This window comes from Microplitis mediator, chromosome 4 (genome assembly GCF_029852145.1).
Source record: "Microplitis mediator isolate UGA2020A chromosome 4, iyMicMedi2.1, whole genome shotgun sequence".
Classification (NCBI taxonomy): domain Eukaryota; kingdom Metazoa; phylum Arthropoda; class Insecta; order Hymenoptera; family Braconidae; genus Microplitis; species Microplitis mediator.
In genome coordinates this window covers 11,612,774-11,627,616 of record NC_079972.1, presented here as the reverse complement: position 1 = coordinate 11,627,616, position 14,843 = coordinate 11,612,774, and positions in this window count along the sequence as shown.

Sequence of the window (14,843 nt, the reverse complement as noted above, 5' to 3'; positions counted from 1 at the left end):
TGAATAAAATAAATTTATAATTTATTTTAAAAAATTATATATCTCCGGACATCTACAGAAATAATAAAAGTTATGCAAGAAGAAGAAGCGAGTAATGGCACATGTGCCACTTCTGGGCCGCAAGCCAAAAAAAAGAGAAGGTCTAGTAAAAAAAAACCGTAAGTTCCATGTGCTAAAAATTTAACTAATGAGTCCACTCAAGTGCTTGAGATTAAATTGTCATTCCACTGTGTAACTTTGTACCCATTAATTTAATAAGAGTTAAACTTGGCTGTTAAATGTTCTGTTTACTTCAGCGTTTGCCTGCATGCGTACTATCATAAGTAATTTAAATAATTAAATAATTATTAGTTAGCAAGCTGTCATTTTCTGAAGAAATTTTCAGCAAAACAATATAAAATTTATTCAAAGTTGCAATTATAATTATATATATATCAATTAATTACTCAACAGTTGCCTATAGCTGATCACTTGAAATACATTATTAATTATTATATACATATAATTAAATATAGATATATATTTACACATACAAGACTGGGATGTTTAGAGTGAGTCTAATAGTATACGGGTTCTCTGAGACGTACCATCTGGGGAGCTCATTACGAAGGGATGTAACCACGAACCAATCATCCCCTGACTCTCTAGGCCTAGACTCATATATAATATATGTATATACCTGTATAGTAGAGAGATGATTACAAATCTACAGCACCAGGCGTTCAACCACAAGGCGCTTGCACCGCTGATTACAAATTACTCGTGTTGACTTTGTAACCGTACGTCCACACATCAGCAAATTAATCTACTCATTTTTTAATCGTTCATTTTTTTATGGTTTCAAAGCTAAACTTCTCAGACCTTCTTATTATCAGTTTAAAAAAAGTCAAATTTAATTCCTAGGCCAACTACAGCTTATAGTTTTCAATTTTTATGTAATTAAATATCCAACTCAAAAATATTTTAAATATAAATTTCTATGCTAAAATTTACAAAATTTTTATTTTTTATTTTTTCAGACGATTTATCTTTTAAAAAAAGTAAAATTACATTTAGTTTGGATCCATTGTCCTCATGTTTAAAATTTTTTAAACTATCAAATAACAATATGACACTGAAGTTAGCAGACATCTAATAATTTTTGAATTTTTATTCAAAACGATAAATGAAAAGAAAAAAAATTATGATCCTGAAGTTAGCAGACAATTAAAAGTTTTCGGATTTTTTTTTCAACAAATCAATTACAAAAAAATACAAACTAAAAATAGGCACATGTAGAAAGTTTGAAAAACTACAGGTGCAATTTTTCCAAATTTTTTTTTTCAATAATTTATTGTCTAAAAAAAATCCAAAAATTATTAGACGCCGGCTAACTTCAGTATCATAAAAAATTTCGAAAATTGCATCTATAGTTTTTTGAATTTTCCACATGTGCATATTTTTAGTTTTTTTATTATTTTTGTACCCGATTTTACCGATACCCAAAATAAGTTAGTTTCCGATTTTTTTACCTTGAATTTGTCTCACCCCCGTATTTATAAAAAAAAAATAAAAATCTCTTTGTATAAATAAACAAAAAAGTTTAGAGCGACAGAGAATAGTGTGTATAGAGTTAAAGCGTAGAATGTATGCAAATATAAATGTAATCTGGTGTCAGCGGCGCGAGCAATAATGTCAATCAAACGCACTGGCGGTCGAAAGCCAACAATGGGGAATTGGCATGCGAGTTATACGGCCCAAAGCGAATATGCAGTATGTAAATGTTGTCATATCAATGGAGGGATCTCCTGTACACTGCATATGGATACATACTCGCTAAAAGTCTAAAGCTAACTGACATAACATAACAGGACAACTTTAAGCCTGCATCCATACCCATCATCTTAATTATAACCAAAGCCTCATCTAAATTACTTTCCTGCTAATTAATCTCCGTTGGTTTCAACGATTAGTTATTTATTTATTTATTTACTAATAACTTATTCGAAGAATATAAAATGTAGCGATAATAATTAATAGATAACAGGTTTAATTGATTTTATATAGATGATTACAAATGTACAGCGTAATTTAACGTTCCATCGTTTCATCGTACTATTATTACACGTATATATGTGTACATATATTATATATACATATGTGTATATGTTTATATATTGTACAACATGTCTACATGGATACGGTTGATCGAGCCCAATTAATTGCGATGAAACCAACGCTGCAATTTTCATTCTCCCGAGGGAAAATCTACTCGCCGGCATGATCTGGCTCTGCATGTTGAAATAGCTCTCCATTTAACGTTTATCTTTGTTTTAGTTTTAAACAAACACTATTAAATTTCGTATCAGTTTCATTACAACATTTTGCTTTTTATTACATCAACCCGAATATTTTTAAATAATAATTTAATCATTTTTTTTGAATATTTTAATAACAAAAATGAATAAATTGTGGGGAGAGACTAAAATTTTTAATGGAAATAAATTTAATTATTTTTACAAATGATTAATTTTTAACGTTTTCGTGTTTTATACTTTTTTTTCTACTCTTTTACTCATTCATTCATGCATTTTTTTTATTACAAAGTACGTGTGTACCGCAATTGAGAACAATCGATGCGAAACGAAGCATTCTTTACAAGTGAAACGATTAATCGTTCTCCCCACTATTTATTCTTTGTCTCTTTGTCTCTGCTTGTTTTTATGTGTGATATATATATATATATATATATATATCGGTATATAGTAACTCTCTATATATGTAAGGATTTGTTTATTATTTTTCAATAGATTTTTTATCTTGGGTACTTGGTAACGAGGTGAAAATTTTTCGATGAAAAGTATCTCATTATTTATAAACCACCGTACAACCTACGATATCTATGGCTTTATTCATGTAAATATATATATAAATATATGAATAGGGATTGGATTGAATGTATGTATATTGCATTAGTTGTGGTATCGTTAATATTTAACGGGCGACAAAATCACAAGTAATAATAAAAGGATCAACCACAAAAGCAGGCATGTCTGACACGCGTAGCCACGATATACAACCGCGTGGCTTCCAATTGTTCTTTTTAACGCATGAGTATTATGCATATATATATCTATATATTTAGACTGAAGATTATTATGAGAATGACGTCTTTTTTACATGTGTCATGTGTCATGTGTCTCATTAATGTTCAATAAAAAAATTTTATAATTTTATTATTTTTTCTAGTCCCAGTAAGATAAGAGACCCAGTACCCGATCACTCATGTATTTGTATATCTATATTTACTAAATTTTACTAAATATATATATATACAAATACTAGTTCACTGATCGGGTACTAGGACTCTTACATTACCACTAAATAACTGATTACTTTATTTGAAAATTAAAAAATCTATAAATTTAAATGTACCTGAGGATCGAACGTTTTTCGTGCAGCGAAAATAAAAAAAATTCACGTAATTCGACTGCTTGAGGTAACTAGGAATAATTGGGGGTGTCTGCAATTTTCGGTTGACATACAAGCACCTGTGCGAAACATTTTGGAAATCTAGATCCAATAGATTTTTTACTTTTCACTTCGTTTTTTTATTTTCGTTCCGCGAAAAACGTTCCGATCTTCAGGTACATAATTTGAATCTCTATTATTTTTGGAGTAAATTAAAATAATGATCCTGAAGTTAGTAGACAATTAGTAACTTTTGGATTTTTTTTTCAACAAATCAATTACAAAAAAACAAAAACTAAAAATATGCGCATGTAGAAAATTTAAAAAACTACAGGTGCAAATTTTTCAAATACTTTTTTTTTTATAATTTATTGCTTAAAAAAAAATCAAAAAATTATTAGACGTCGGCTAACTTCAGTATCATATTAATATAAATTCAATAAATTCTCGGCTACACGGAAAAAATAACATAGTAGTAGCTACTCTCTGGGATAGTACTGAGTACTTTCTGTAAAAAAAAAAATTTCAGACAGTACTGTATGCTATCTAGACCGTATCCACTGCCTAGACTATATCCACTACTGTCCGGGATAGTACTCAGTACTATCCAGAGAGTAATGGATACAGTATAGATAGCATACAGTACTGTCTGAAATTTTTTTTTTTACAAAAAGAATTCAGTACTATCCCAGAAAGTTGCCACTACTATATTGTTATTTCCGTGTAGGTTGATCACTTTTGAAAATTTTTTAATTTTTATAGTCGATTCCTGGCCCAGTAGCGATTTAATTTAACGAAACTTTACTCAATAGTTTTTGGCCATTTTTTGACACGAAAAATTTGAATACAATAATTTGTAAAAGACCCAATAACATACTCTCTAAACATGAATTACTGAAAATAAGTGACTATTCACTAATTCCAAGTGCAAACCGAACTACTAATGTCAAAAAGTGGTTCGGTTGGCACTCAGAATTAGTGAATATTCACTTATTTCACTTATTCATGTTTAGAGAGTAATAAATTTTTGAAATATGTTCAAAGATACTTCTACTCACTATGAAAATGAAAATTTTACTTTACACTTTTTCATTAATTAAAATAAAGGATCAAATGTCCAAAAATCGAGCAGTGGCCACAAATGGTACCTACCCTATTCGAATTGTAAATTAACACACGAATGTATCAATTACCGATGTGCCAATTAAAAATCGTATATATAAAGCTGTTACTGTATTTACTTAAAGTTTCTCTTATTTATCAAATTTAAATATACCCACTTATTAAGGCCCAGTTTAAAAAAAAAATGATAATTTTTGTTTCGTTAATTCTATCAATAAAAATTTATGTCATAATTATTACTAAATAAATTTCTATACTCATAATATATAATAAAAAAAAATTGAATAATAATTATCAGTAATTAGGTGTTGCTGATACATGATAACTGTAGTATAGAAAGAAATATAAAAAAAAAATTGATTGCAAAGCTACGGCGACAAGCAGTCTGCAGAAGTCTACACACTACATAAATATATATATAGTATAGTGTAATCGTGTAGTGATACGAACTCGTGAGGAGTTACGTTAGTGAACACGTTTCTTGTGTACGCACTTTACTTGCATGTGACACACCTCGAGCTCGTATTACACCTGAGTACACTTCACTACCTCGTTTCCCACTCGGAATAAAAAAAAATATATATGTATAAATATATATATAAAAATACCAATCACAATCACAATAATGATAATGAATAAAAAAAATGAATAATAATAATAAGAAGCGTCGACAAGTCTAACATGAGTATTTATTTTTTCTTTAGTGTCTTGGAGTTGTGTTTGATTAAAGACGTTATCGGATCTTGGATAGCTACTCAGATTGCCGTGTAAATTTGTGATTCACTCGTAAGACTTGTGTACACGTTTATAAATTTATGTCATATATATATCTAGATATATTAATTTATATTTATAAAATCATTGATAATAAAATCCAGGTCGAATCGGATACGACAGGAGATAAAATATTTTTTATCAGTTTTATTTTTCGTTTTTTTTCTCGTCTATTTTAATCGACTATTTTTTTATCATTTAAAATTTTTAAATTGATAATTTCATTTATTTTTATGGAAATGTTATTAAATATTTTGAAAGTTCACTCACCGGTCGCTGATTCTTCTTGTAGGCTGCGGTGATGATGACATCGAAGTTCCTTCAGCTGATCAATTGAAAGGGTTTCGAGGCTCGTTTTTTTTTGAATGTCTTTTAAAATGCGCACTTTCACTTTATTTCAACTTATGTCCACTTGTTGTTTTTAAATTTAATAAACAATGGATTTTTTTATTTTTTTTTAAATATCTAGCGAGAAATTAAATTAAATTTATTTAAATATTTAATAAAAGAACGTGTAGAGTTAAAAATATTTATAATGAATTGATGGCACAATTAAATGATTATGGATAAATGAAAAATATTCAATTTATTGAATTCAAATTCAATTTATAAAACCAGTAAGGGCTCAGTTTTTGTTGAATTCCACTGGCGTTAAAAGTGAATATTTGAATGAGTGTGAATGTAGCAGACATCAGGCAAATTTAAAATTATAAATAAATAGAATAAATAATTTTAAAAAAATGCACCTATTAATTTCTCAATTTTTCAAATGCACATTTTTAAAAAATTTTATTTTATTAATCATTTAGTCTATTTATTTATAACTTTAAATTTGCCTGATGTCTGCTACATTCACACTCATATATTTGAATTCAAAGTTGGTAATTTTTTTTTGAATTTTGATTGAAATATATACAGACCATATTTTTTATTTTTCTGTATATATACAAATTATTTTTATGATTAATTTTTAATTTATCCCATCTTTAATTTACCAACAATTGAACCTAAAACAAAATAATTTTATGTAATAATTTATATTTTTATAAGAATTAGTGTGAATGTAGCAGACATAAGACAAATTTAAATTATAAATAAACAAAGTAAATAATTTTGAAAATAATATTTATAAAAAATGCGCTTAGTAATTCTTAAATTTTTTATATGCGCATTTTTTAAAAAATTTATTTTCAAAATTATTTGCTTTGTTTATTTAAAATTTCAAATGTCTGATGTCTGCTACATTCACACTCATTTATAGGAAACTGAGTAATTCATATGTATTATTATTTGATTTATATCATTAATATGTACAAAAAATATGAAAAATAAAAAAATCAATTAGTTTATATATTTAAAAATTGCGACTAGTCTCTATCGACAACTTCCCGATATTTTTTTTCACCCATAAAAAAAAAGTCGCACATTTTTATCACTTATCAAAATTCAATTTTAAAAAGTTATGCACTGCACTCACTCGCGTTTTTTAATTTATTAATAACATTTTGAAAAATAAAAAACTAAAAAAAAAAAAAAACGAACTGAGAATTTACACTGACGCCAACACTCACTTCACCACTTTTTTTTTTAACTTTTCACTTTCACTTACTTCACTCACGCACTAAAAATAATTAACTCACTTCACTATTATTACATAAACACTTCATTTAATAATTTAATTTAAATTTAATTTTTATTTTAATACCGGGGAATTTTAAAAATTAAAATCAATCAAACGAGTCCTTAACACTGAGTCTGAGTTCCGAACAAATTTTACTTCACCTTAACTGTGAATCTACTCAGAAGACACTAGAGTCCGTTTAAAATTTTTGGCCAATCAGGAGACGCGTCCTAATTCAAATTTTTAATAACAATCTCGAGCCAACTTCATATTATTGCCCATAAGTGCTTAATCATCGCCATTTTGTTTTTTTTTTACACTTCGAATTTAAATAAATATTTATTTTAATCACTTTAATTATTAAATTTACTACTGATTGGCACCTATCAATTTATTTACGACAAAAAAAAAAAAAAAACTAAAACAAATAAACCAACTTTGACTTCATACTGATACAGACACTCACTACTACTTTTAAAAAATTAATTCACTTTTTAAATTCACTTACTTCACTCGCGCACTAAAAATAATTCATTTACTTTACTACTATAACATAAGCACTACATTTGATAATTCATTTTAAATTCACTTTTCATTTAAATACCAACGAATTTTAGAAATAAAAATCAAACAAGCTTGCGACGTTAGCACTGAATCTGAGCTCCGACCCAAATTCACTTCCCCCTAATTGTAAATCTACCCAAAAGACGCTAGAACTTATTTAAAATTTTTGACCAATCAGGAGACGCGTCCTAATTCAAATTGTTAAGAACAATCTCGAGCCAACTTCATATTATTGCTCATAAGTGCTTAGTCATCGCCATTTTGTTTTTTTTTTTACTTCGAATTCAAATAAATATTTATTTTAATCACTTTAATTATTAAATTTACTACTTATTGACACCTATCAATTTATTTACGACAAAAAAAAAAAAAAAGAAAAAAAAAACAAATAAACAAACTTTGACTTCATACTGATACAGACACTCACTACCACTTTTACAAAAATTTTTCACATTTTAAATTCACTTCTATCACTCGCGCACTAAAAATGATTCACTTACTTTACTACTATCACGTACACATTTTTTACTAAATAATCCAATTAAATGGCTTAATTATTATGATAACACTGAATTTAAATATTTGGACAATGACGAGCCCCAAAGTGTTTAGGCTTTACTGTGAAGTGTGAAACTAACTTCCCCTTTAACTTCAAATTACCTACAAGACACTGAAGTCGTTCGAATTTGAATAAATTTTATTGGCTTACAGAATATCAGTCGATTTATAGTTATCGATTATTTTATTCGGTAATTTTGAAAAATTTAAACCAATGGGAGACCTTGAGAATGTTGAAGCTCTCGCCAACTTCACATTGACGCTCATTAGTGCTTCATCATTGCCATTGTTCACATCTCCAGTACTTTGGTTGATTTAATATTAAATAAATAATTAAATAAATGAGTTTATTAATTAATATATTGACAGTAATTTTAAAATAAAGACAGATATAATTTATTATTTAATTATAGTGAAGTTATAGTGTTCGAATAAAAGTGCGGGGCAACGACAATGGATCGATAATTGAAAAAAATAAAAAATAAAATAAAATACCGGACTAAAAAGAAGTAGAAGTGACCTAAATAAATGTGTTAGTAAAATTTAGTCAGTATTTAGTGCAGTGAATAAAAGTGAAAGATGTTTTATTATTTTTTTTTTTTACCGAGTAAATGAAGTCAAGAGTTGATCGATAATTTCGTGGAAAAATGGCGGGCTACAAGTCTCGGAATTTCTTTGTCTGAAGGTTTATTTTATTGCATTTCTATCTACTTCAATATTATATTTAAATATGTTTCAACCTCAGCTCAATTTATTTTTTATTATTTTAAATGTCTATTTAAATAATTAATTTTTAATTTTTTTTAATTAATTAAAAATTATATTTTTTTTTTGCTGATTTGAATTTTGTCGTGTCATTAAAAAATATTCCGCCATTTTTTTTTTCGAAAACTTGAGTTTTGATTCGAGATAAAAAATCAAGTGTCATTTAAATTCGTGAAATCGATAATCGAAATCGCGGAATTCGATTTAATTTTTTTTTAGTCAGTGTCGCAGCGGTTGATCGGGAAGTGAGTAATGAAGTGAAGTTTTATTTTAAAAGTGAGTTTTATTTAAATAGCGAGTGAAGTTTTGTTTTAATAATAAGCGAAGTTTTTATTTCAATCGCGTGAGTGCAATTTCTTTTTAAAAGAAAGTGAAGTTTTGTTGTATTAGAAAGTAAAGTTTTACTTTGGTCGTGAGTGAAGTTTTATTTTAATCGCAAGTGAAGTTTTATTTTAGTAGTGAGTTTTATTTAAATAGTGATAATTAAAATGTTAAGTGAGTGAACAAGTGTTTAGTGCCCTTTTGTCTTCGATTCCTTGATGCAATCAATGATTTCCTGCTTTCATCGAGGACATCATCATAAAGAAATCGGCGAATGGTGAGTCAATTTAAATAAAATTCAAATTTATTTCAAAATTTATATAAAATTATCCATGATCCTGGAGTTAGCAGACAATTAAAAATTTTTGGATGTTTTTTTGAACAATTAAATTTCAAGAAAAAAAAAAACTAAAAATATGCACATGTAGAAAATTTAAAAGAGTACAAGTGAAATTTTTTTAAATATTTTTTTTTTCATAATTTGTCGTTTTTTTAAAAAATTTAAAAATTATGAGACGTCGGCTAATTTCAGTATCATAATTATCATGACAGTAAAGTTAGCAGACATTTTAAATTTAAACAAATTTTTTTAAATAGATAAATAATTTAAAAAATATATTTTCAAAAAAATGCACATGTAGAAAATTTAATAAACTATATGTGCAATTTTTCAAAATATTTTTTTTAATATTTATTTTTTTGTTAGAAAGAATCAAAATGTTGTTAAATGTCCGCTAACTTTATTGTCATTAATTATCCGACATATATGTTTTTGATTATCCCTCTTAATACAAAAGTAATCGTACATACTGACATAATGTATGTCATCACAATGACAATAATATTGATCATTTTCAAAAAAATATTTGATACCCCATGGTAGTCATGATACTGAAGTTGCCCGACGTCTAATAATTTTTTGATTTTTTTTCAAAATAATAAATTATAAAAAAAAAATATTTGAAAAAATTGCACCTCTAGTTTTTTAAATTTTTTACTTGTGCATATTTATTTTTATTTTTTTGTAATTTATTTGCTGACAAAAAACATTTCAAAAATTTGTTGATTGTCTGTCAATTTACGATCCTAAAGTTAGCAGACAGTTACAAATTTTCTGATTTTTTTTTCAACAAATAAATTACAAAAAAAAAAAAAAAACTAAAAATATACACACGTAGAAAATTTGTTAAACCATAAGTGCAATTTTTCAAAATATTTTTTTTTTATAGTTAATCGTTTTTAAATAAATTCAAAAACTGTCAGACGTCTGCTAACTTCAGTGTCATGTCAATTTCAGGATCATTCGTAGTCTCCATCTTAGATTTTATTTTATAATTTTCATTCGTAATTAATTATTTGTAATCGTTGTTTTTTATTATCATGTCTGTCAATTAGTCGGTCCAGCTGTTTTGCCCGCCATTTGCTCTATTGGTACATAAACAATTAATTATTGCATAAGAGTATAAAATTTTTTGTTTCAATCTCGTTGAGACAAAAAAAAATTATTTGTTTTTAAAAAATTGCTATCAAAATATTTTCTTCTTTTTTTATTATTATCTATCGTATATATTTATAGTTTGAAAGATAGATATATAAAAATGTACATAACTCGAGATAAGAAAATAAAAATAAGGTTATCAATTGCCTCTATTTTATTATATCATAAAATAAATATTTACAATTAAATAATTATCCGCGAATGTCTATTAAACAATATAAAGATAACGATTAAATAAAAATAAAAGTTATCCATGGATACATAAAATTATTTTATTGCTTAGCTTAGTATTAACAAAGTTAAAAAAATAATATAAGATAAGCTACTGCCACACAAATTATATTAAAATGAAATATCGTGCGTGACGCGGAAAAAAATTAAACGAGTACGAAAATTCCTCGCATTTTAATTTTTTTTTCTGTACTTGACTCACTTGAGCTCAGTGCAATCGTTTGTTTTCGACTGTAAAAAAGAAATAGGTATAGATATATAGACAGAGTCGATTTCACGCCCACAAATTTGCATCTTCGAGTCATTAGCATACGACAAATATAAGTCATTCGGGTTCCACACAAGGCACCAGCGAGTATCGTCCCCGTGACTTATTACTATCGCTCGTGAATTACGATCCAAAGGGTTGAATTATGAACGAGATTATTTAACCTACGTAATTTATATACTATTCGTTGTTGAGTCAACTGAAAATCACCACCAGCAACCCAGTCCATGAGTGTTATTAATTACAATGCTGATGTTACTGACATAATATAGACCACCCGAATCTAATTTTAGTTTTAGAAAAAAATACCCCGTCGAAAAAAAATTGCTGTAGCACACGCAGATTTAAATATTGCGTTTTAATTGTGGCGAAATTTTTTTGACTTTAATTTATTTGAATGAAGCTTCAAATAAGTCGTAGATTTTATTTTGATTTTCAAATTTTACCTAAAGGAAAAATTTTTTTAACTTCCCGCTTTTGGTCAAGATCGGCGTCGAAGACTTTTATAGAAAAGCTATACACTGATAGAAGGATTTCTTAGCATTTAAAAAAGATTTCTTAGTATTTAAGAAATGGTTTCTTAAATACTAAGAAATCCTTCTATCAGTGTAGAAAATCTAAACTCAAGGCTCGGTGGTAAGACAAAAAAATTTCTTTCCTTCACTTCTGTGTGCTAACATTTTTCCAGAAGACGTCGTCTAAGAAACCCCATAGAAAATTCACAGAAAATTCCTAGAAAATCAGACGTAGGACTCGGATGTCTTAATTTTGGTCGGGATCCTCCGTCTTAGAAATTCTATCGAAAATCTAAACTCAGCTCCCTGAGCTAAAAAACAGTGGGAAGTTTTGGAGTTGTCCCGCAGGGTCAACTGTTTTTCAGATTTTTTTTACAGTAAAGACAATTAAATTTGATAAATTGTCTAATTTACTATTATATTAATTAAATAAATTCTCTCAGAAATGGGTAATTAAATAAATAACACAATAGTACGCAATAATTACTAGTAAATTAATGATGATGATTGATCATATCCTTTGCTCAATCGACTGTTACAAATCCATCTATTCCACATATATATCTTATTAGTGATAGGCAATAGTTATCAGCACAAATAGATGCAAGGAAGTTATGAGGCGTGTCGATCGACACACGAACGCGGGCATAACTAATCCACAACTCACTACAGCTCTTACTAATATAGCGACAGTTTAATACATTACATTACTCTACCACATCTGATTAGTACAATTGACTAGACCAATTATCGTATTTCACTACTTAAAAAAAAACATTAATAATTATAAAATAAATATCCTAAAATAAAAATAATCTCGCTTATTCTCTCTCTGCACAATCGTCTTGTTAAGTCTCAAGTACTTAAGGCTTAATTTTATCAAAAGTACCAACTGCCGTAGTATAATAGTAGTCACAAGCTTTCGCAATTTCTAGTTTTATGTCCAGAGCTCTTGTACATGTTTATAACCAAGCAACATGTTGCAATTAGACGTTAAACTTAATTGTTCACCGCGAGATATGCAAGTTAATTATTGGTACATAAATTAGATTTACTTTATTAGTTTTTTTATTTTTTTCAATTAATTAATTAATTAATTTTTTTTTTTTTAAGTTTATTTATTAATTAATAATTATCGAAGATTATGACGTCTATTGACAGGACGACGTGAGTGCAGCGGCAATATATAATAGTAAGGTACTATTTACGATATTGTGTGCAGTGCGGTGACGGGTCGGCAGGACGAAGAGACATATAATTACAGCGCGTTTAAATGCCAGACCGAAGCTTGCACGCGTCTCTATTATGATGCATGGGAGTCGAATTTCGACCCCTGGATAGTGGTGTAGGATGTGTACGGTAGAGTTGAGTGTAGACTGAGTGAAGAGTGGAAATGGAAGTAGTATGGTTTGCTAGTATATGTATATGTATATATGTATACATGAACCGTAGCCTGTAGCCGCAGTAGTAGGACGACCCTAGCGGTATTGTCGGCTTAATAATATCCCGTAGCCACCGCGCAAAGTGCGACCCGCCCTGATGGTACTGTTATACGTATGTGTACCGCCACTGACACCGTATAATCACAGTCCGTAGTCCATACCTACTCTCTCTATACCTATTACCTACTGTATACTCTACTTCACTCTATTCTACTGTGCGTATATTTGACTGACCATGATTCATATACTCCCTGTCCCACGTTACTACTAATAATAAACCCCAAATAACTTCAAACTATTTTCCCAAGCTCACCCCCCTTTTTTTTCTTTAATTATAATAATAATTACTGTGTATTAAATTTTTTGGGTAATATTTTTCAGCAATGATTAAATTAATTAACATTTGTAATTTTTGCGTAGAAATTCGGCTGCACAATGAGAAATAGGGTAGAAGTACCATTTGTGGCCACTGCTTTACTTTTGGATATTTAATACTTTATATCAATTAATGAAAAAGTATAAAATAAAATTACAATAGTGACAGTGTGATAAAAGTATCTTTGTAGAAATTTCAAAAATTGATTATGACATTACGTCTTTTGCAATTTGATTTATTTCAATTTTTCAGGTGTCCGAAACTGGCCCTAAAGTGGCCATAAACGGTACCTCTACCCTATTACACAGTTGAAAAATTTGTGTTAAATTTATTACAAATCACATGTCCCAAATGGTCCACTCAATTTTTTTGTTTTAATTTAACATATTATACACATGCAGAAAAAAAGGATTTCTTGGCGCAAGAAATATTTTGCACTATGAATTGAAGACAAAAACTTTTCTAGGGCTAGAAAAAATTTCTTCGCTCAAGAATTTTTTTCTCGCCTCAAAAAATTTTTGATCGCTCCAAGAAAATTTTTGTTTTCAATTTATAACGCAAAAAATTTCTTAGTTCAAGTAAAAATTTTCTTGGGGCGAGTTAAAATTTTTTGCGTCAAGAAATCCCTTTTTCTGTGTACTTGTATCAAACAATAATACAGGTTTAAAACTTGGTGAGATCAGATAACACATTCAACTTTAGTTAAATTTACATTTGATGGTGTCAAATAATTGACACAAAATATTTAACCATTTAATTTTTGTACACAAAAACACAAAACTTTCAACTGTGTATAGATATTATCATCACTTATATGGAAAAAAATTAGTGAACCAAAAGATGATAAAATTTTTTTGATTTTTTATTCAAATTTATATTGATTGAAAAATTTTTCATACGTCTATTTTACATTTAATGTAACGAAAAAAATCTCATATAGAAATTTCTCATCATAAAAATGATCTATAAATTATGGAGGAAAAAAAGAAAACATTTCATCTCTACGAGTCACGACTTGTGTACGAGTTTTGTAGATTTCGTTTCGGTTGCGTGAACACAAATTCATCCCTTTCATTTTCTTCTTATATTATACTCTCTTCTTCTCGTTATTCCTCTTCCATTTCTATATAATCCCACAACAACAGCGACCAGTGCTTCTATTTCATATAAAAATTTATAACTGACGTATTCACTGGCATACAGTAATTTATAATATGCAATCGACCAATTTTCCGTAATACCCATGGGTCCAAATTGTGAGAACCACTCTCAGTATCTGATAGTTTTTATATATTTAACACTAAAAACAATAAATAAAATACCGGAAGTTTTATTCTC